The sequence below is a fragment of the Physeter macrocephalus genome, chromosome 2 (assembly GCF_002837175.3).
Source record: "Physeter macrocephalus isolate SW-GA chromosome 2, ASM283717v5, whole genome shotgun sequence".
Lineage (NCBI taxonomy): Eukaryota > Metazoa > Chordata > Mammalia > Artiodactyla > Physeteridae > Physeter > Physeter macrocephalus.
In genome coordinates, this window is record NC_041215.1 from 44,358,781 (window position 1) to 44,383,368 (window position 24,588).

Sequence of the window (24,588 nt, forward strand, 5' to 3'; positions counted from 1 at the left end):
CTCTTCCCTCTTGTGTCTCCCTCCCTCCCACCCTCCCTATCCCACCCCTCTAGGTGGTCACAAAGCTCCGAGCTGATCTCCCTGTGCTATGTGGCTGCTTCCCACTAGCTATCTATTTTACATTTAGTACTGTGTATATGTCCATGGCTTTGCCATCTCTTATTCCATCTTTGTTGGACTCTCTCATTTGTCCTTGATTGATTTTGAAATAGATGAGCCAGCTTTCAGAGCAGGAGAATGATTTAATTATTACAGAACCCAAGAACCAAAATCAGATTTAATGGTATGTTGAAACAGTGTTTAGGATGAATTAGTGAACAGATGTGGAGTATATGTCATTGATATCTGATACCCCCATGTTGACCTAAAAGTGGTGCCTTTTCCTTTAGGTCTTCAACTCTGAATATCAGGGCGTTGGATTTATTGGTGCCTCTTAACCTGGGATGAGTTCACTTGTCTCATAATGGAAATTGGGGCACCGATAAAGAACCTAGAGCTTAAAAAGTGGAGGAAAGGACAAATGCAGGATATACTTAATTTATTCGATGGTTAAGGGACCACATTGTAGGATGATTAAATTAGCAGCCTGAACACCGATGTCAGTACTGACACCAGAGGTCAGCTAATGTACGATTTATTTTTTAGTAGTTTCAAAGGTTACTGTGATTATTTGGATCATTATGAAACATATATTTAAGCAAATACTTTCATAGAATTTTAGAGCTGGAAGGGACCTTGAGATCATCAGACCTGGCCTTCTCCATAACAGGTGAGCAAGCTGAGGGCCAGGAAGACAGCTTGGAGCAGCAGGGACAGAATGGGATATGGGGCCTCTCAGTCCATCCTCCGCACCCCATTTCAGGTATAGTTCACCTCCCTCTTCCACATGAGCCAATGATGGAAAGACCAGAGCCTGCTATAAGGGGGCAGATGGTGGACTTTAGTGGTACCCATGCCACATTCTATAGTCTAAATAATAGGAGGTCACTAAAAGTGGAAGCTAAAAATCAATGAATTCAGCTGGGAGTTCTCAGGAGAAAAGACAGATGAAAAAATATAGCAGAGATGTTCAGAATGGCTTGTCAGAAGGTCAGGATTCCTCTCCCATCATTAGACAGAGGAGGAGCACCTGAGAATCTGGGCCAGAGTTGGCAGCTCTGGAACTGGATGAAGAGAGCAGCTACTTCAGAATATTTATGTGGGAGAAACTTCATTTTATTTTTTTGGTTTCTTTTTTTAAAGTTGAAGCATAGTTAATTTATGGTGGCTTTGCTGTACACCTGAAACTAACACAACATTATAAATCAACTATATTCCAATAAAAATTTAGAAAAAGAAAAAGTTTACAATGTTGTGTTAGTTTCAGGTGTACAGCAAAGTGATTCAGTTATATCTATATCTATCTATGTATCTATCTATATGTTCTTTTTCAGATTCTTTTCCACTATAGGTTATTACAAGATATTGAGTATAGGTCCCTGTGCTATACATTAGGTCCTTGTTGTTTATCTATTTTATTTATAGTAGTGTGTATCTGTTAACCCCAGACTCTAATTTATCTCCCCACCTCTATGGTTTTTTTTCTTTCTCTATGGTTTATTTTTATTTATAAGTTTATTTTCTGCCTGTGAGTCTATTTCTGTTTTATAAATAAATGGAAACTTCATCTTAAAATCAATGCCAAGAATGGCCAACATTACAGTTTAGGCCAGCACAAAGGCATCGGGAGGTTGGATGAAACTGGTTTGTGTCAGAGCTTTGTTCTTACTAGTGTGTGAGTTTAGCCTACTTGAGCATCCTCCCCCCGGCCTCAGTCTTCTACTTACCTCTGTATTCCTTCCCTCATTCACTTGATAAACACTTACGTAGCATTTATTATGGCCTCTACCGTATTCTGTCAAATTGGGTTATTCATATGTACCCCAGAAAGCTGTTTTAAAATATGAAATTGGATAATGTACTAAAACATTTAGCACAAATTAGGAGGTAAAATTGAGCTAGAGTTGAACTGTTGGCATGGGAAAACCGTGGCGGCACCTGGCTGAGGCTTCCTGCTCTGTGGCCGGGGCCATCTCTGGCCTCCCAGGGGTGGGACAGCTGGTGCTGAGGCAATGATGGTGCATCCCAGTTGGGAAGAAGCAATGAGGGGTCTGGAGACCTCCAGGAACCTTCAATGATTGGCCCTTGGATCTCACTGGGAGGTAATTTTGGAACAAATGAAATGTGTTCCGTAGGGAACAAATTCCCTAGGGAATGTGTAGGTAAGTCTTTGTCTCCAATTCCATGTGGATTGCTTAGGACATTGCAGGAAGTCATTGGTAGAGATGGAATCAAAATCCAGCTTTTCAGTTAAGTGGTTGGGTGCTCTTATTATCATCCTACTTAATTGGTAGTGAACTTTGCAGAACTCTACCTTCATTCCTTCAGTTGGCTGTCAGATATTTATGAGGCAGTTGCCATGGTACTTACCATATTCTAGGCCCTGAGGATACAATGATGATTTCCTTTTCTTCACTCTCAGGGAGTTTACCATCTAGTTGGTGACGTAGCACATAAGCAGACAATTGCAAAAAGAAAAGCCAACAGAGATATGTCAAAAGCATTATGAGAATACAAAGATTGTATGAGAAATATTTCTTTGTACAGTAGAAAAGAGCTATCATCATCTGTATACTAGGCAGTATGCTAAGTGCTTTGCACAAATTATTTTATGTATTAGAAAGACCATTTCATTGGCCCTCAATTAATATCTAGGTTTATAGTCATCCTTCCTAATCCTGATAATACCTATTCTCTTCCCCAAGCGTCCATAGAATGTTCTGGTATGTAATGAAAAAGCGTATATCAGGAATAACGTATCACTTTTTGTTGTAGGTAGATGTACCAATGATAACCAATTTGAGACAAATTCCTCATTATACATTGAGACAGATTATTATTATGGATTATCTAAAATTGAGGGAGCATGTAGTCTCTTGCAAAGACAGAAAAACAGTGAGAGTCTGATAGAAGAGGACATTTGGGGCTAGCTTGAAAAACCTCTTTACATCAAGGAGGGTAGGGAGACATGCAGGCGCCTCTGAATGTTGCATACCAGTGGGAGACACTCCCAGCCAGCAGCAGAGTCAAGCTGTGGCGTTTTCCTGCGAGTATAAAATGAGGTTCTCAGTCGCTGGTGGGAGAACCCAGTCTCAGCATTCTAGCCCATTTAACCTGGTCGCCCCCACTTCCCGTGCTGTGCTTTTTGTGATCCCTTTTCTCATTTCCTCTCCATTTCTTAATAGAGGTATTTAAAATACTCTTTATTCCCTTGCTTATCCTATTTCCCTTGTTTGGGATGAATTTTCAGGGGAATCTGAGGTTAGGGATGAACTCTTTGTGTTCAGCAGTTCAGATACTCTATGAGAGCCTCCTAACTTAAAAATTTCTAGTCTTCCAAAGTGTGTTCTGAATATTGGGTAGAAAGAAAAAGAATGTGTATGCGTATTTATATATATTGTGTATATATACTTATACATGTATATATGTGTGTGTATAGAGAGAGAGAAAGAGAGAGGGGGAGAGGGAAAGGGAGGGACGGAAAGGGTTGAGGAAGGTGTGTGGGTGGGGAAAGTGTACACCTTGATTTTCTTGTAGTTGCAGGGTGTTTCCTACTAGAAAAGGAGGATTTATTGGAGGCGGGGGTGAAGTCACATAAAATAAACCTGAAATTTTGGGAGTCATCATACAGCCATTATGGAAAACAGCATGGAGGTTTCACAAAAAATTAAAAATAGAACTACCATATGATCCAGCTATCCTACTTCTGGGTATATAGCCAAAGGAAATGAAATCCCTGTCCTGAGAGATATCTGAGCCCCCATGTTCACTGCAGTATTATACAGTATTATTTACAATAGCCAAGACATAGAAACAGCCTAAGTTTCTATTGACAGCTGAATGAATAAGGAAAATGTGTTTTACACACACACGTACACACACACACACACACACACACACACAGGAATACTACTCAGCCATAAAAAAGGAAATCCTGCCATTTGAGACAATATGGCTGGACCTTGAGGGAATTATGCCAAGTGAAATAAGTCAGACAAAGACAAATACTGTGATGATTTCACTTATTTGCAGAATTAAACACATGAAGAAATTTTCTAGATAAGAAATGTGAAAAAGGTTTCATTATATCTTTGATTAAAAATGGACAAATATGGAAGCAATGATGTAGAATTAAGTAGTCTTCAGATTTTATTCACTGAATCAGTTACAAAGATAGGAAATATTGTTTTAAAAAATTTAAATGAAAATTTAAATTTTTTAATTTTCAAATCTGTACAAGTTGGTACGTTTCAATCCACTTGTTCACCTACATTGTATCAAATAATTTTTTTTTTTTGCTGCAAAAAGCTTTATTGTTTCCATTTGGTCCAAGGCTTGGGAGAGGGGTCCAGGGTGGTTAGAAAGCTGCCAGTGGCTGCAGAGACGGGCTTCAGGCAGAAGCCCTGACGCCAGAGGGGCTCCTCAAAGGCCGCTGGGCTCCGAAAGTTCCTAGTCATACTTGAGGGTGAGCCTTTCAAAGAGACACTCGCCCAGCCCAGCCTGGGGACCAGCCAGCCTGCGGAGGTTGGTCAGGTGGTCGCCCATTTTCTTGATGAGTTTCACCTCCTCATCTAGGAAGTGGCTCTCCAGGAAGTCGCAGAGGCGGGGTTCTGTGCAGGCAGAACCCAGGGCACGCAAATCCAAAAGGGGCTGGTTCAGGTTCTTCTCCATGTTAATGGTGGCTTCCATAGCGTCCTGGGTTTTACCCCACTCATCGGGAGATGGCTTCTGCACGTCCTGGAAGAGGGCGCGGCCGCTGCCCTGGTTTTGCATGTTCAAGAGACGCTCGGTGCCCTCGTGCTTCTCTTCGGTCCAATTCGCGGAACGAGTGGCCCACGCCCTCCGGAGCCACATCGGCGCGTGTCTAAATAGAAGCTGAGAGAGAGGGAGGTGTAGGAGGCCCACAGATGTATGTTTAAAATTCATATGGAATCTCAAGGGACACTGAATAGCCAGAACAGTCTTGAAAAAGAGGAACAAAGTTTGAGATCTCACGCTTCCAGATTTCAAAAGTTATTACAAATCTACAGTAATCGAAACAGTGTGGTACTGGCATAAAGGCAGACATATGGAACAATGGAATAGAATAGAGAGCCCAGAAATAAACCCTGGTATGAAAGGTTGCCAAGACCGTTCAGTGGGGGAAAGGACAGTCTTTTCAACAAATGGTGTTAGGAAAACTGGATATCCATGTGCAAAAGGAAAGCTGGATATCCATGTGCAAAAGAACAAAGTTGGAGCCTTATCTGACACCGTATACAAAAATGGACTCAAAATTAAAGACCTAAATGTAAGAGCTAAAACTATAAAACTCTTTTTGTTTTTTTCTGCAAAAAGCTTTATTGTTTCCATTTGGTCCATGGCTTGGGAGAGGGCTCCAGTGTGGTTAACAAGCTGCCTACTGGCTGCAGAGAGGGGCTTCAGGCAGAAGCCCTGACACCAGGGGGGGCTCCTCAAAGGCTGCTGGGCTCCGGAGGCTCCTAGTCGTGCTTGAGGGTGAGCCTTTCGAAGAGATACTCGCCCAGCCCAGCCTGGGGACCAGCCAGCCTGCGGAGGTTGGTCAGGTGGTCGCCCATTTTCTTGATGAGTTTCACCTCCTCATCTAGGAAGTGGCTCTCCAGGAAGTCGCAGAGGCGGGGTTCTGTGCAGGCAGAACCCAGGGCACGCAAATCCAAAAGGGCCTGGTTCAGGTTCTTCTCCATGTTAATGGTGGCTTCCATAGCGTCCTGGGTTTTACCCCACTCATCGGGAGATGGCTTCTGCACGTCCTGGAAGAGGGCGCGGCCGCTGCCCTGGTTTTGCATGTTCAAGAGACGCTCGGTGCCCTCGTGCTTCTCTTCGGTCCAATTCGCGGAACGAGTGGCCCACGCCCTCCGGAGCCACATCGGCGCGTGTCTAAATAGAAGCTGAGAGAGAGGGAGGTGTAGGAGGCCCACAGATGTATGTTGACCAGACGGTTGACGGCGGCGTCCACCTCGGTGGAATAATTCTGACGAATCTGGGAGCTCACGGTTGATCAGGAGTTGAGCTCAAAAAATGGTGTTGGCTGGTCCTGAGGATAGCTGAGGGTCTGACTCCGAAGGTTGCGACTGGAAAAAAATTTGGAGGGTGATCGGAGGCTGCAGCAAAGGGCGTCCCTGGGTCTGTTCCGTCCAAACACTGTTGAAGCAAGAGACAGATCCGGGGGACCGCCGTGTGCACTGCCTCAAAGCAATATTTGAAAACCAAGAGAAAAAATACAAAACAAAACAAGAAAATGATAAAATGAAAATATGATAAACAAGGGCCATGGGATAATTTTAATTTTTAAGTAATCAAAGCAGTTATTATCTTAACAATTTGTACACCTAGAAGTAATTGACAGTTTACTTTCATGAACTGTTTTGTCAATTTGCTATAGTAGTGAAAATCAACTCCTTAAAATCTGAGGGCTTTTGTTTAAGAGAAGCTGAAGTAATAATTATGGTCTCAAATAATGAAACATTGTCTTTTTTCTCCTTCTTTTGAAAAGACAACTGCTGTGTTTCACTGGCCTACAGATATTTCGGTTTGGAGGTTTCTGTTTTGCCTTCTCAAGCTGAAGAATAAATGTCACCAACATTAAGCCGTGGGACATCTCCTTTGGTGCAGTATTTTAGGTGATAGGTGTGACACTAAGAGTAGAGGAAATTTGACATAGGCAGCTATATCTGATGAAAAAACATTTTTCTGAAGTTTTTATATTTGCCTGAAAATTTTGTATCTTAAAGTTCTCAAAAATTGAGTGATTCAGTTTTCATTTAATCTTTTCAGAGAATTTATAAGACAGCTTTGATTTAAAACACTTCATGTTTTTTAATAGTTTTAATTTTTTTTTTGCAGAGAAATGTTGAGTAGAGCTGCCAAAATTTGCTTCCTAGGCTCATTTAAAAATCCCTAGAGCCACATAAGATACTGTGTCATGCCCAAAATTAATCACATACAGGAAAAGTCTTATAAAAATTCCCACAAAATGTGCTAGAAGTAATAGCAGTGATACTATTTATATTGATTGACCAGTTATTACATCCCTGGTTGCTTTTACATGCTTTATCTCATTGAATCCTCACAAATATCCTATGAGATTATTATCTCCGTATGACATCTGAGGAAACAGATGAGTAGTGGAGTTGGAATTTGAAGTGGAATATTCTTTTTTTACAAAAATTTGTATTGGAGCATAGCTGATTTACAATGTGTTAGTTTCAGGTGTACAGGAAAGTGAATCAGTTATACATGTACATATATCCACTCTTTTTTAGATTCTTTTCCCATATAGGTCATTACAGAGTATTGGGTAGAGTTCTGTGTGCTATACAGTAGGTCCTTACTAGTTATCTATTTTATTTATAGTAGTGTGAATATGTCAATCCCAATCACCCAATTTATCCCTCCCCACCCTTTCCCCCTTGGTAACCATAATTTTTTTTCTACTTCTGTGACTCTGTTTCTGTTTTGTAAATAAGTTCGTTTGCACCAAAAATCTACAAACAATAAATGCTGGAGAGGGTGTGGAGAGAAGGGAATGCTCCTACACTGTTGGTGGGAATGTAAATTGGTGCAGCCACTATGGAGAACAGTATGGAGGTTCCTTAAAAAACTAAAAATAGAGCTGCTACATGATCCTGCAACCCCACTCCTGGGTGTATATCCGGAGAAAACCATAATTCGAAAAGATACATGCACCCCAGTGTTCTTGTTCAGTTTTGAGCTTAATGAATGTGTAGTGAATAGAAGAATGAATGCATGACAAAATACATACGTGACTTTGGAAAATCCAGTTTGAGCTTCTATTGATCTATGAAACCCTGAATACTAGTCAGGTTGTGTCTAACATATAGTCAAAAACCATATAGGAAATAAAGGGGAAAGGTGGATGGCATTGTTAATGGTGGAGGTTTCGTGAACATGCTCCATCAACGTTCAAAATGAATAAATCTGAATGTATTGTATGTGATACTTTAGTATTTGTAATATGGCAAGCAACTTAAGTCCTTTTCTGTTGCTGATTGTTTTGTTTTGGTCTTGGCTATTGTTACTGTTCATTTTCCTGCATGATTTCCTTGTGGGGGGGACACAAATTACTGGCATAATGGAATGACTTGCTGTGAACCTTGAGAGTAGAATGGCATAGGAAGGAGTTGTTGGCAGGCAGAGAAGACAGTCATGTTCTCAGATTTATATTGACTGCTAGGGCCCCTCTGGGGTCTGTGGGGAGGTATCTTCCTTGGTTTGAGCTCCTTTCAAGATCAGGGCTGGTTTGGGGACTCCTGGAACAGCTTCCCAGGGAAAGAGAACTCAAATAGTGTATCATCTGTCTCTGGAGAAATTAATCCAGGAGGGAGAAAACAACTTGACCTATAAACATTTAGAACTGAGAATAGTTTAGCAAGAGGTGCGGGGCAGGAGAGGAAGCAGGAGAGAACGAGGAGAGAGTTCAGAGAGGAGGGGCGGAGAAAAGTCACCATGCAGGTGGTCCTGCAACTAGTCCTTTCTGTGGTGGGGTCATTCTAGAAGGTGGCACACTTTCAGGGATAAGGGGCACTGTTCTGAGAGGGACTTAGTCATCTCCGTGTGGGATTTGATGGTTCCAGCGTATGTTTGAGAATCTAAAGTAGGTTGAACCGCAAGAGCATTTTCTAACATTGCACGTGGGTTTTGTGGTTGGTCACATTGTGCAAATATAGCTTCATTAAGTCTAAAAAAATTCATGGTCCTGAAGCATTGATGAATGTTATGAAAATATTTATTTATTCAGAAGCTTTTTGGTACACGGTAGAGAATCAAAGTACTTTGTGTATACGAACTGTTCCTGGAGTTATGAATGTGGATTCTGGAAACACACAAACATGAGGTTGAATGCTGGCTCTGCCATTTGGTAATTATATAATTTGGGGCAAATTTCTTAAATTCTCTGTGCCTTACTTTCTTTGTGTATAATATTGTGGTTTATGGTACCTGAATTATAAGATCAAACGAGATGATACATAGATCATGCTTTGTTCAGTAACAGGTACATAATAAGGGATGATGCTAAAAGAACGTGGGGAGATATTAATTTTGGTCAGCAAAGTCACCTTGAAGCCCAGCTGTTGGTGAACAAATATATTTGCCCTTTCCTCTAACAGTATCGAATTTATGTTTTGTGCATGGAAATTTTTAATGTTTATACCCACTGAGAACTTTCAGAGTGATGACTATGTTGATATGACCCAGATTCACATTGAAGTTGCTCCTTACATGCCATTCATTAGTAATCCTTTGATCATCTTTGTGTTTAACAAAATTGATAGAATTGCTTTCACTGTTTCTTCCTAATACAAACATTTTGGCATTCCTCTGGAGCTTTTATTGATAAACTCTCCCTTAAGCATACATCCAAATTAAATGTGAGAACCTGCAGGTAAAAAAAAAATTGCCTCAAGGCAGTGATTCAGTAGGATGAAAAATCCATAACAGTTTCATTAAGGAAGGAAAGATAGTTTAGACATACTCCTACCTAGCTTTCTTCTTACTGAAAGAAAAGAATAATTGTTGATTATGTCTTTCCTTTCAGATATAATGTTCATAGCTTAGTAATGTGGCCGCTGTATAGTTATATTGTATGCATCCCTTCAAGTCTGCTGGGTTTCTTGGATAGAGCCAGCCTTTACGTTTTGAAAAATTGACACTCATTTAAAGCAGTTTCTTTGATAACGCATGCCATGCTGAGCCTGCTGCAAGTGAGCACTTTACAGCCACCACATCCTACTGATATATTTGAATTCGTTAAATTCCAAATTCCTTTCTAAGCAAATGCTTTAATTCCTTCTTTCCCCTCTCCTGATTGGTTGATAGCCAGATGAGGAGATGGGCAGATAGATAAAAGGGTGGATGGATGGTGCAAGGCAGAAAGGAAGGGAGGAATTCAGATTTAGTGTAGTGGTATGTGTGCTTCTGGCTCTCTGCTTTCTGGCTCTATGATCCTGAGCCACTTACATGCTCTCTGTCTGAGTTTTGTCACCTTTGAAAAGGTCATAATAGTAGTTATATGATGTTATACAATATATAATATCATGCAACTATAATACAATATATTATATTATAGTTAATATTATATAACTATTATTATGACCTTATGACATTATTATTAGGCAGATGAAAATGAGTTACGTGAATTTTGATCAGTGTCTATCCGATGACAGGTGCCTTATAGTTCTATAATGTGAGCTATATTATTAGTAACATTATTGAAAAATAAAGAGGTAGATAAGGTAAATACAATGAAATTTTTAAGATGCCATTTTGTGCTAGAACAATTCAAGATGAAAATAATTGTATTTTAGCTAGAAGGAGCACAAGTATGTCTTCCGGGTTATCTTAGAGGGGAGTTGGACTGCTTGTACAATAAAATGCCCCCAACAGAAGAGGGTTTTATCTGTAGGGTGGGATCTCAGAGAGGTGTAGGGAAACCACATCCAGGCAATAGGGTGAGGTACCAGTCTTTTTCAAGACATTTCAGTATTGAGGAAACATTCACATGGGGGTCAAACTGTGCTCGGAACTGAGTTACGAGACTGAAAGAAATCTTTTTCGAAGCAAAGTGCGATGGTTAGTTTTGCACAGTGTAGAAATAATCAGTGCACTCGGTCCAGAGCCAGAGAGAAGGCTTTCTCATAAATTGCTGCGTGTCCTGTATCAGGTGGTGATAGGATGTTGTCTTTCCTGTGGTGGCAGCAGGCAACATGAGTATGGGAGAGTTTTTCATTGATTTTATTATAAAATGCTATTTCAAACTCTCAAGAGTTTAACTAGCCCAACCAGTCTTTATTTATCACATTTCTCTCAAGACCTATGAGGTTCACCCAGTAATAACTAAGCATATTTGCTAACATTTACTACTTTTTCTTAACAGTCAGGCACTCTTCCAATTGCTTTGCATGGATTTTTATATTCTTTTGCCTCACGCAGGTTGTGGTTGGTGTAGTAGTATTTTGATTTTGTTGAGCTGGAGACTGAAGTACAGAGAGGTTAACTACTCAGCCCAAGGTCACACGGCAAGTCAGTGGCAGAGCCAGGTTTCAAACCCACTTCGATTCCAGAGCCTGAGTCCTAAACTAATGCCTTATATAATAAGTGCTTAATATTTGTGAATGGTTATAATAATAGCTGCAGTTAAATATAGCAAAAAAATGAAATCTCTGCTCAACATGACCCTTCATTTCCAGGTTTGTGTCAAGTGTGTGTACTTGAAGCACATTTTATAATGATTGCAGAAATAACCAACCATCTCTTTCCCTTCTGGTATAAAAAGAGATAAAGAGCCACTCCTCCTTTGCCTAATAATTGTTAAATTGCTTTATTTTTGGTCTAATCTTTGCTAAAGGGAAGAAGGAGACCAGACACGGCAGGCGTTTTATTTTATTTTATTTTTTTAATCTACTAGCTGCCAAAAGAAAAGTGCTGGAGAGCAGATTTCCGTGTGCTTGTTAGATGTAGGGTTGTTTTGATTGTCTGTGGCCTGTAGGGAATTGGATGGGAAGAGCATGTACTAGCCTCTACTCATGATGAGCAAGGAGAATATCAGGTCTCTTGGTTCAAACTGAACTTCGTGGCCTTGAAAGGACTTGGTGGCTGCAAGCAGCAGGCGTGGTAAGAAAGGTGCTATTTATGGAAGACCTACCATGCCAGGTAGACTAGTTAATATGCATTTCCTCTTTTCCTTACAACAATGCCAAGAAGACATGGTTATCCTGTATTATAGGTGAGAAGAGCCAGGCATCAAGAAGTTCAGAAATTTGCTCCAAGTCACACAGCTCATAAGCAACAGAACTCAGCTTTGAACTTGTATCTCTGCAACTCCTGCCTACTTTCCCCCATCCCATAGTGCCTCTTATAGTAGTCCAAGCATGTGATCTAGAAAATGCTTGGTCCCCATTGCTTCTCACTGGGCATGAAGTGCAGCTTCCAGCAGATGTGGTTTTTCTGGAGTCTCTCACCTCCCCTTGCCTCCTTTTTGATCCAGAGAGTTCGTCTATGTGGAGGCTGCATCTGGCCGTGCTGCACACTCATTGGCAGGGATGCAGAAGGCAGATAGCGCTTAGCACTTTATAGTGGAAAAGGACCTGAATACTGATGCTGCTGGTCATGAATCAATGGTTTCATTCTCCAGTCATGGCATTGCACTTCTTGGAATTAAACCTCAGGGCTCCTAATGATAAAATGGATAATTAGAGTTATCCAGCCTATGTTACAGTCAGCATTATTATGAGGCTCTAAAAAGAAAATTCGTAGAAATAACTAGAAAAATAGCACTCACATTAACACTGGTAGCAGTCTCATACAGGAGGCAATTTGGATAAACCATCAATTACTTTCATGAGGAACATTTTCAACCGTGCTTTGGTTTTTTCCAAATGATGAAAGTACCCATTCTCAAACTTTGGAGCACAACTTTTGAATTTATATGAACTCTTCAGTTTGGAATGGTAGTATTACCATTCCCCACTTTATTCCTATTCTCCTAGTTCCCTGTAGTAAATGGAAGTAGATTCACGTTGCCACGGTGTCTATAGATATTATCTAGCTTATTGAAATAGCATACTTTATTGGCTTCTTTCATGGGGGAATATCCGAGGGTGACGGCTGCTTGGTTTTATCTATGGCCTCCCAAAGCCAGCTCTTGTTTAATTGAGGCAGCCAGTCACCTTTACTGAGCTGTCAGCTGGGAGTGGGCTGGAACTAGGCATTTTAACCAGAATTGATCATCCGCTCAGTACTTAAGTAGCATGAGCCTCCAGACTCTGGCTAGCCTAATGGACTTTCCACTGTGTCTCTGCTATTGAGCAGTGATTACTATACAGATTGAGGCATATTTTGTTTCAGTTCAGTCTGTTCCCACAGATGAGGCCCAAGTATGATCACATCGTATAAATTATTTAAGGTGCAGCGTCTGTGTAAACTGAGCCATAAGTAAAAGTTGGCCCTCCGTCTGTTCTGTCCCCTGGAGGACTCTCTATTTTCCAAGGGAAATAGTCCATCTTGTGAACTGACATCACTAGAGTCATAAAAATCCAAATGTGCCTTGAGCGATTACTTTGGCATAAAGGCTCAAGTACAATATCCAAAAGCTTAGCATCCTTTCACTGAAATACAATGGTTTAGGCTTGGATGGAAGAAATTTCTGGAACACTAATTGCAGTTCCAAAACAGTATGACTAGTTGTAGTCTGAAGAAACTTGAATCTGTAAACTCCATTCATTTTCATAGACTCTGAAAAGTTCTTTTTCTTTTTTTCACTTGTAAATTTAGTTTGGTTATAAATGTATTTAGTCACGGATTGTTTGGAAAAAGAAACAGAGCACAGAGGTTATTCTTCTACAATTTCTTTAATTTGTAGGTGAAGAACTCTGGGTCTAGAAACAAAATCCACTTGTTGAAGGTGACACCACAACCAAAGTCATCTGATTTCTGGAGTAACCTTTCTGGTACATCATCTTTGTTACTCACATAATCCTACTTTAGCAAAGAATCAAAGCCCAGGTCTCTGTCATGTTCATTTCCCCACTCTGGTTTCAGCAAGTTGGAAATAGAAAAGTAAAAGGGAACTAAATACATCTCCCCTTTCCTCTTGTTGAATTACTTGCTAAATATAGTTGCTACCTTCTATCTGTTCTTATCCTTGTCTGCATAAGACCTGTTCCTTGAGCCTGTCCTTATTTTTTCCTGACTGCGTGTAATGAAGACATTGGGGTAGACTGTGGCATGTGACAGAATCTCATAGTTGTAGACCCACATATCTCATAGTTGTAGACCCACTGCTGAAGGGTTTATGACTCACATTCCTCGCAGCGAAGGATAAAAACAGAGCTTTGTTAGTCTCCTCTGTGATGGATTCTGAATTCCAGAGGCTGGGACCAGATGGGGAACCTGGCTTCTTTAGTGAATTTCCAGAAGTGCAATGTTCAGTTGGCTGCCCCATTTAAGAAAATTATCTAGACTCAGCCAATGGAGTTTAAAGGGATGTTAGTTTCTTCAAATTGATCTCTTCCCTTTCTTAGTACATATACTGTACTGGTCTTCTGGCCTGGGCGAATAAAGGACACAGCTCCTTTTAACACCTGGAGGCCTGGGGAATGAGTACCGTGAGGGTAGTGCTGGCAGGACTTGACATTCTCCTCACTGAGGCTTTTCTACCTTGGGTCTTCCTCGTTAAGCACTCAATTTAGAACTCCTTTAAAAAGTAGCTTTAGTTCTAGTCCTTCAAAGTAGTGCTTCCTAAGCCCCAAAGCAAAACAATTTCCCAAATGATGAATTCCTTAAAAATGCATGCGGTTTAGGACAGCAGTTGTAAATAATTGACAATTCGAGAGCTTTAGTCCTTTTTACTCTCTTGAAACCCTTGACTAAAGATGGCAGTCACGTAAAACCACCACAAAAGGAATAGTTGCTTAAAATAGTAATACTATGGTGTATCTTGTTCCTTCTGCCAAAATGGATTCTTGGTTATTTCCAGATAATTAGGACTAGCCTCCTGAGGACCAAAGGAGGCAATTTCCCTTGCACGGTTCCCCCTCCCTTTCTTGTCTACACTTCTTTTAACCTTCAGCAGTGTGCTTTTTTTAGGAGCCTGGCTTGCTTCATTCTGATGACCCAGATCAGAGTATGTTAATGATTTTTTATCATATCATTTCTTTCTCATAAGAATGCTTCCCTCCCAATAGGTTTATTCTAAATGTGCATCTTAACTCAGAGGACTCCGTTTACACCTGTGGCCGGCAGGCTTGTCCACATTGAAGTTCAGGGAACATTTCATTCTGGAGACCCACAAAGAACACCATATCCGCTGGCATCTTACTCTACTTATGTGCAAGGCTACTTTGATATATAGCATAAACTGGATTTTATTTCTCTTGTAAGGTCAGACAATAGGCCAGGTAAGAGTACTAAGCTAAGGAAGGTGGAAAGCACAGTTTGATAACGAAGATAAAATGCTTGGAATTTGTTCCAGATGTTACTAACTATTGGCAGTACTGTCTTAAGGACTGGATGGCAATTTCAGTTCAGCATTTCCTTGATTTTCTAGGCTTTTAAGTTTCTTCATGTTTTCTTAATTATAGAATTAATTAGCATGTTAATGGAAAATCATTAGATAATGGAATTTATAAAGCCTCTGTTTTTGCAAACCATTATTTACAAAACAGAGCACTGTGGTTGTAGTCAATAGAGCCTTTGGGCCAAATTGCACCCTGTCCCTACACTGGGAGAACTCAGATGTCCCTTATCTTCCTGACTGGCTATCACTTTGCAGGGAAATGGCTCCTATACTTAGAAGCTTCTCAAGCTGTAAACATAGGTTGGAGAAGATGAAGCCTGGGTTTGCTTTTGTGCTTCTTAGAATTCGTTTCATTTTAGTTTTTATTACCTAATCTCAGGTATGCTTTCATACACCTTAGCAAAAGAATAAAAGGCCCCAGTGTTCTCTGCAATATTCTTTTTTTTAAATTGATGTATAGTTGATTTACAATGTGTTAATTTCTTCTGTACAGCAAAGTGATTCAGTTATACATATATACACATTCTTTTTTTTATATTCTTTTCCATTTTGGTTTATCATAGCATTTTTAAAAAATAAATTTATTTATTTTATTTTATTTTTGGCTGCTTTGGGTCTTTGTTGCTGCGCGTGGGCTTTCTTTACTTGCAGCGAGCAGGGGCTACTCTTTGTTGTGGTGCGCAGGCTTCTCATTGCAGTGGCTTCTCTTGCTGTGGAGCACGGGCTCTAGGCACACGGGCTCAGTAGTTGTGGCTCAAAGGCTCAGTAGTTGTGGCTCGCGGGCTCTAGAGAGCAGGCTCAGCACACGGGCTTAGTTGCTCTGCAGCGTGTGGGATCTTCCCGGACCAGGGCTCGAACCTGTGTCCCCTGCACTGGCAGGTGGATTCTCAACCACTGCACCGCCAGGGAATCCCACCATAGGATACTGAATGTAGTTCTCTGTGCTATACAGTAGGACCTGGTTGTTTTCTGCAATATTCTTTAATTTCTCCTTCACTGCCTGTCCTCTTGGTTCTCAGGTACCTGCCCCCCGCCTCTGATGGACCTGAGCAGCCAAGTCCAAGGTGACTGTGTCTGGCATCAACTTTTCCTTAATTCCCACTTGGCTGCCTGGTCCACTGTGTGAACTCAGAGTGGATGGCTACTGCAGCAATTCGCAGACCAGATGGGATAAATGGCATACAGTATTATAATATGTTATATAATTATATATCATAAGTTCAGCCTTTCTTTCCTCACCAGATTCTATGGGAACCATGCCCTTCCTACTCTCTCCTCCCCTTAATCAATTTCTCTAGGCTAAGAATCTTGCCAATTCCAGCTCTCTGAAGGTAGTGGAAAGGAGAAGGGAGGTGTATCTAACAAGCTACATTATTTTGGAGGTGAATATCCACTTATTTGGCCATGATGTAATTTCCAGTTGATAATCTTTTCAGCCTATCAACCAGAAATTATGCCTAAAAAATGTAATAAGCTTCCTTATCTCTATATGTTTCCATTTTCAATTTCTCCAGTGAGCTGGAAATATAGAGATGAGATATACATTCTGTTTGCTGTACTTGATTGAGGAACTGTTGTTTGCTATATTTAACTTTTAAAGTAGCTAACCTTGACTGAATTATATTTTTCTAAAATAAAACCATGTATTACCCTATTTTCCATGACTAGTTTCTATTTTTATCAAGCTAGCCATAGCCTACCTTTTCAGTAGAACACCAAAGCCAAACTTTTAACCCCCTTATTTGCACATCAGAGAAAGTTGCTGCCCTATAACCCTTCTTTCACCCTAATTGCCATTCCTCTATATGTTCACATGGACCCATGGTTGTTTTGTTTTCTAATTTTTTTTATTGGGGTAAAAAACACATACTATAATATTTAGCATCTTAACCAGTTTTAAGTGTACAGTTGAGTGGAGTTGAGTATATTCACGTTGTTGTACAACAGATCTCCAGAACTTTTTCATTTGCAACACTGAAACTCTATACCCAATAAACAGTAATTCCCCAATCTCTTCCCTTCAGCCCCTGGCAACCTGCCACCTTTCTATTGTCTGTTTCTATGGTTTTCACTACTTTAGTTATTTTGTATGAGTGGAATCATACAGTATTTATCTTTTGTGACTGGCTTATTTTGCTTAGTAAAATGTCTGTGAAGTTTATCCATGTTGTAGCATATGACAAGATTTCCTTTTATTTAAGGCTGCATACTATTCCATTGTGTGTATATAGCACATGTTCTTTATCTGTTCATCTGCTGATGGACATTTGGGTTGCTTCCAACTCTTGGCTATTGTGAATAATTCTGTGATAAACACAAATATGCAGATATCTCTTCAAGTTGCTGCTTTGAATTCCTTTGGATATTTATCAAGGAGTGGGATTGCTGGATCATATGGTAATTCTATTTTTAATTTTTTGAGGAACCCGCATATTCTTTTCCATGATGGCTGCTCCATTTTACATTCCCACCAACAGTGCACAAGGGTTCCAGTTTCTCCACATCCTAGCCAACACTTGCTACTTTTTGTTCTTCCGATAGTAGCCATACTGATGAATGTGAGCTGATATCTCATTGTAGTGTGTTTTTTTTTTTTTTTTTGAAGCCCCCTCATTGTAATTTTGATTTGCATTTCTCTTATGATTAGTGATGTTGAGCATCTTTTCATATGTTTGTTGGCCATTCATACATAATTTTTTTTTAGAATTATCTATTCAAGTCCTTTGCCCATTTTAAAATCAAATCAAATCAAATTTGTTTTGTTGTTGTTGAGTTGTAGAAGTTCCTTATATATTCTGGATATTAACCTTTTATCAGATATATAATTTGTAAATATTTTTGCTATTCTGTAGGTTGGTTGCTTTTTCACTCTGTTGTTTCCTTTGATGCACAGAAGTTTTTCAGTTTGACATAGTCCCATTTGTCTATTTTTGCTTTTGTTGCCTGTGCTTTTGATGTAATATCCAAGAAATCACTGTCAAATCTAATGTCCTGAGGCTTTCCTCCTACGTTTTCTTCTAGGAGTTTTACAGTTTTAGTGCTTGCATTTAGGTCTTCGATCCATTTTGAGTTAAGTTTTGTATATGGTTATAATGTAAGTGTCCAACTTCATTTTTTGCATGTGGATATCCAGTTTTCCCAGCACCGTTTTTTGAACAAACTGTCCTTTCCCCATTGTGTAGTCTTGGCTTGTGGAAAGTCATCTGGACATATATGCAGGAGTTTATTTCTAGGCTCTCTATTCTGTTCTGTTTGTCCAAATATCTGTCTTTATGGCAGTCTCTTACTGTCTTAATTACTGCTGCTTTGTGTGCTATGTTTTGAAATCAGGAAGTATGGGGCCTCCAACTTTGTTGTTTTTTTAAGATTGTTTTGTCTATTTTGGGTCCCTTGAGATTCCATATGGATTTTAGGTTGTTTTTTATATTTCTATAAAATAAGTCATTAGAATTTTCATAGGGATTGCATTGAATCTATAGATTGCTTTGGGTAGTATGGACATTTTAACAATATTAAGTCTTCCAATCCATGGGCATGGGATATCTTTCCATTAATTTGTACCATCCTTGAGTTCTTTGAACAATGTTTTGTAGTTTTCAGTGTACACATCTTTCACCTCCCTGTTTAGGGGTATTCCTAAGTGTTTTATCCTTTATGATGTCCTAGAGTAAATAGGATTGTTTTCTTAATTTCCTTTTCAGATTGGTCATTGTTAGCATATAGAAGCACAACTGAATTGTGTGTGTTGACTTGTATCCTATAACTTTGCTTAAATTGTTTATTAGTTGTAACAGTCTTATTTTTCTGGTGGAATCTTTTGAGTTTTCTACATATGGATCATATTGTCTGTGAACAGAGATAATCTCACTGCTTTCTCACTTTGGATGCCTTTTATTTATTTTTTCTTATCTAATTGCTCTGGCTAGAACTGCTAGTATTATGTTGAATAATAGTGGTGAGAGTGAGCATCCTTGCCTTGTTCCTGATTTAAGAAGAAAAGTTTTCAGTCTTTCCATCAAGTATGATGTTATTTGTGGGCTTTTTATATATGGATTTATTATGTTGAAATAGTTTCCTTCTATTCCTAGTTTGTTGAGTGTTTTTATAATAAATGGATGTTGAATTTTGTCAAATGCTTTTTCCACATCATTTGAGATAATCATGTGGTTTTTGTGCCTCGTTTTGCCAAATGGTGTATTTTACTGATTGATTTTTGTATGTTGAACTCTCTTTGTATTCCACGTATAAATCCTACTTGATCATGGTGTTTAGTCCTTTAATTGCTGTTGAGTTAGGTTTGCTAGTATTTTATTGAGGACTTTTGCATTAATATTCATCAAGGATATTGATCTGTTGTTTTCTTTTCCTATTGTGTCGTTGGCTAGTGTTGATATCAGAGTAACTGGCCTCATAGAATGAGTTTGGAAATGTTCTCTCTTCTTCAATTATTTGGAAGAATTTGAGGAGGATTGGTGTTAATTCTTCTTTAAATGTTTAGTTGAATTTTCTAGGGAAGCCATCTTATCCTGGGATTTTTTTTTATTGGGAGTTTTTGATTACTATTTCAATCTCTTTACTATTTACACATTAAAAAAAATTTGATGACACAATTTTCTTGATTTCTCCTCCCTCCAAAACACACAACACATGTATTTGTTGTCATTATTAGAGAAGGAAAGGAATATGACAATACTCCTTTAAAAGTGTAAAATAATTTAGGAATGGTAGACAGAATGTTAAGTTTCTTTTAATAGTCTCAGTCACCTTCCCCTCTGCAAATAGCTTCTTTATCAACTTCACCAAGAAAACGAACAAACAATAAGAAAAAAGTTTAGGCCAAGTATCTGTCCACTTTTACAGTCTTCTTGCCACTGCATTTGCTTATGTGTATGTTTTTCCCTCCTTTCTCCCACATCTGAGGCAGGTAGATCCCTCTACTACTATGGTTTCATCCCTTCCCCTGGGTTCTTTATCCTGATGATCTCTTTCCATTAACTTGCATCAATAAGAAGTCCTACTCTATATTGGCTCTGTCTGTCTGTCTGGCTTTCTCTTCATCTCTTAAAAATTGCTCCTCTTAGTTTACCTTAATTTATATCTATTTACTCCTGGAATTTCTACAGTCAAATTGTGAAAGGCTGTGAAAGGTTGTGAGCTTGGATACAAGAACAGTGTGGATTCAAAATTCTCTAACAGTCACTTGTTTTGTGATATTGGACAAGTTACATAAACCTTTAGGGCCGTTATTTTCTTCATTTAAAGGAAGGATACCAACAATAATGATAATACCTCCCGTATAAAGTCGGGATTGTAAAGATCATCAAACAGACATGTTGGTCAACCTTCCTTGACATCTCTTAATGCATTTGACACTGCTGGAGTATCTTCTTCCTGGAAATTGTTTCCTCTCTTGAAAACATTTTACTTGTTTTCTTCCTACAACCCTAACCCTTCCTTTATTCTTCTTGATAGGCTCATTTCCTTTACTTGCCCTTTAGTGTCTTTGTTCCTCAGGGATTTGCCTTCACCTCTCTTCTATCTGTGCTCACTTTACTTGAGCTCTTGCACTCAAAAGCACATCTACATTTTTAATACTCATTTGGGATACAGAGTATATCCAAATTTCTTCTGAAATCCAGACATGTTTTTGGCCTGCAGATCTCCCTGGATGCTTCAGTCATCTCATACTCAGCTGGTCCAAACTGTTGTTCATCAGCACCTGTTCTCAGCAGCTCTGAGGGCCTCTTCTGTCCATTCCACTTGCCATTTCTATGAATTTCTGTGAGATCTTCTCAGTCATGCTGGCTGTATTAATAGACAATTACTCATCTCAGCCCACCACTCACTAAGTCCCTTACCCTTGTCTGTGCCTTAAATATTCCCATCATTTCTCCTTGTTTCTCAAATGCATTGCTATCCCATCATTCTTAAACGGCCTCCTTGTCTCTAAGTTTTGAATTGGTTCAAGGTGATCTTCATAAAATGCAAACCTGTTTCTAACAATTCCCTGTTTAAAATCCTTTAGTAATTCTCTACCAGTTTTAGGATAAAACCTGAATTCTTTTGTACAGTATTATACTCCTTATAATGTGTCTTCTGCCTCAGTTTTATATTCTGTCTTTCATCACATACGATTTTGAGCAGTATGGAACTTCTTGTCCTTCCAGGAAAATACAGTTCTCTTCTTTGTCGTTTTTTTTTTTTTTTTTGACTCTCCCTCTCGCCCTCTCTTTCTTTTCTCTTCCACCTCCTATTCCCTCCCGCCCTTCTCCTTCATTCCAATTTCTGACTTCTGTTTTGACTTCATTTTCCGATTGTCTTATCACTACATAATTAACTTGTTTTAATCTTTAAGACCAGCCAAAACATTACCTGCTGTGTGAGCTCCACCCTGATCACCCACCTCACACACATTCACACTTGGTGAGAATAGGCCTACCATAGTTGGGCACCCAGCTATGCTGACTTCCAGGGGAGTTGTCTTTTTATTGTTATGTTGCCTAAGATGGTTTGAGTTTCAGGCAAATTGACTTCTGGAATACTAACAAGCAGATTTTCTTCTACTGTCACTGTACTAGAACATACATGTTTTGACATTTAGATAATGTTATGGGATCCCTATTAAATAACTGGCTTCAGGGATGGAGCCCTTGTTCAAACTGCAGAACAAATAAAGCTACCTTTGTCTGTGTACGTCTCAAAGGGCTTAAGTTTGTCAAACTGCAGGGCATTTCATTAGCATTTTTGAGGAGTGGGTGTTTCCTTCTGAGAAAGGTTGACTGAATCAAGTAAATTTTGCCTCCAGGGAATGAAATCCACCTTGGTCCAAACAAGGAGACTGTAGGTATTCAAGACTGACTGATGGCAGACATTGATAGTGCACAACCAATGCTTAGGAATCCAGGAATGTTTACAGGAGTGGAGATTTTTTTTTTTTTTTTTTTTTGCGGTACGCGGGCCTCTCACTGTTGTGGCCTCTCCCGTTGCGGAGCACAGGCTCTGGACGCGCAGGCTCAGCGGCCATGGCTCACGGGCCCAGCCGCTCCGCGGCATGTGGGATCTTCCCGGACCGGGGCACGAACCCGTGTCCCCTGCATCGGCAGGCGGACTCTCAACCACTGCGCCACCAGGGAAGCCCGAGGAGTGGAGATTTTCCAGATCAGTTTTTGACACCAGTTATTTCAAAACAATTGTTTCTTAACAGGTGGTCCCCAAGTTAAAGCCCTTTTGATTGTCTATCAAGACACATTGGATTATATCCATTCTTATCATGTGCATCCTCTCCAGGTCTGGAGATCAGGAGGGAGGGAGGTGGGAGAGGTATTTTGTATATATGCTTTTTCTTCTGAAAGTCAGCCTCAATCTGATTTTTTACAACTTTGCATATAGTTGTATAGTTTTTAATATTTTGAAAGCATTTGTATAGCACTTTTTTTTTTCCAGTATAACCCACTGCATCCTATGTTTGGCATTATCTTAAACCAATTTCCAATCATCTATAAACAAGAGTGTATGATTATATCTCTGGTATAACTCAGAGAATATATATTTAATGGTATAGGTTTGAAGAGGCATTCTTGATATGAAAAGGTAGTCATTTGTTTATGTTAATGATTTAAACAGAAAATAACCATATTTTACATACGAATTTACATCCCCAGAATTCATAATTGAATGGTATGCTTCTTATTTCAATTTGAGTAAGTCTAATATTAAAAGATTCATTCATGAAAAAACCCAAATGTTTTTAAAAAGAAAGTCATAAAACAAGTTTATTACAGATTTCGAGGCGCCCAACTCAAATAAATCTATAGAGTGGGTTGATAGAAGAGTGAGAAAATATAATGCATACAAAAAGAAAAAAGCTGTGGAAAAAAATCACGCATCTCTTTTTTTCCCTTTATTTTAATCATAAAAAATAATGGAAATTGTTCTATAAACTTGAGTGAGCTAAAAAATATTACCAGAGTGTTAGTTACTAGAAAAACAGAAATGAAATTTGGAGATGAGATTTATCATCTTCTCACTTTAATTTGTACTCCTGCTGCACTGTAAATGTAATAACCATCAACATGAAAAATGTAACAGATTGATAATACCGTTGAGTTTTAATTAAACCGCTGAAATGAAGAAGACCCAGATGGATAACTGGGAAATGTAGTTATCCTTTATGAAATGTGCTGGATTGCCTGTTGTTCTGTTTCTTAGAAATTAATGCTCTGCCAAAAATAGTGCCCCATCAGAAGATTTACTAAAAATTAATAATTTCAGTTTATAAAACAGATGGTTGCTTTAGTTTATTCAATTTGGGTTTGAAATACTTATCACTGTAAATCAGCAGTTGCTTACTTTCCTGATCCCTTCCCGATTTGACTCCCCATTTCTGTGGCTTTCTACTTAAATAAATCAGTACATACGTCTTGTTTTTCTACAAGGTCGTTGGTCTGATCTCTTTGCTTCAGAATGTCAGGTGTTTGCATCTAATTTCTAGTAAATTTTACATTCTGTGAATTCATAGGTTTAAAAAAAAAAGAGAAATGGCAGCATAAGAAGCAACTCAGTTGGAAAGTTTTCATCACTCCTTCAGAAAATAGCAACCACTGACAGCAGTTCAGTTAAGACATGAAGAACTGGTGTTTTTCTTGTCAGCTTGATGCAAGGATGAATTGGCTACTTAAGATTCAGGAGATAAACTTTTCAGATGTATTTATGAGATGGTTGCTGATGTCCACATGGCAGACTGCTGACCTATTTGTGTACCAGAGTACTGGGTCTCCCCTGTGGGAGAGTTGCATGCGATGAAACAGTTGTAAACATGTGCAAATTTCCAGTTTCTGACTCCCCCGATATCATATGACCTATCTGAAGATGACCTTTATCTAGCAGCAGAATTGGACCTAAATGTTGAATTAGAAGCATAGCATTTTCATGACAGCTACAGAGAAATGAGACAGATGAGTTTAATCACAGGGCAATTCTGTTTGTTTTTATCCTAGGGTTAACTATTTAGGGTATTGAAGTTCTCTTGTTTGCAAACGGCATGAAAATCAAGTATTTGTTGGTGGTGCTCATTATGCACGGCGCTGTGAGGACAGTGTCTCTAAGGAAGATATCTCAGAGGGCGGTAACTCTGAGATATGTCTGTCCTCTCTAAGCACCTATAACCTAAACAGAGAGATTGCAAAACAAACAGGAAGTAATAAATTGTTATATAATTGAATCCATTTGGATGCTGTAAGAATTCAAGGGCGGGCAGGATCAGTATGAATTGCATATAAAAACAGGACAAAATTGGAATATTTGTTTGTAATAGATGAGTGGGATTTGGAAATGCAAGAGTAGACGAGTTTAGCTAATGAGATTAGCATAATCAGAGGCCTGGGGGAGAATGATTGTGCCATGACAGGGAATATGAAGTATTTGAGAAGAACAGTTCC

At 39.2% G+C, this 24,588-nt stretch overlaps 1 protein-coding gene and 1 pseudogene across 1 annotated transcript in view; one reads left to right on the forward strand and one right to left on the reverse strand.

The window, feature by feature from the left end:
- The window catches only part of THSD7B (thrombospondin type 1 domain containing 7B), a 773,362-nt gene that overhangs the window by 26,554 nt on the left and 722,220 nt on the right, over positions 1 to 24,588 (forward strand). The window lies entirely within an intron of this gene.
- On the reverse strand, positions 5,414 to 6,700 carry LOC112064545 (ferritin light chain-like; annotated as a pseudogene).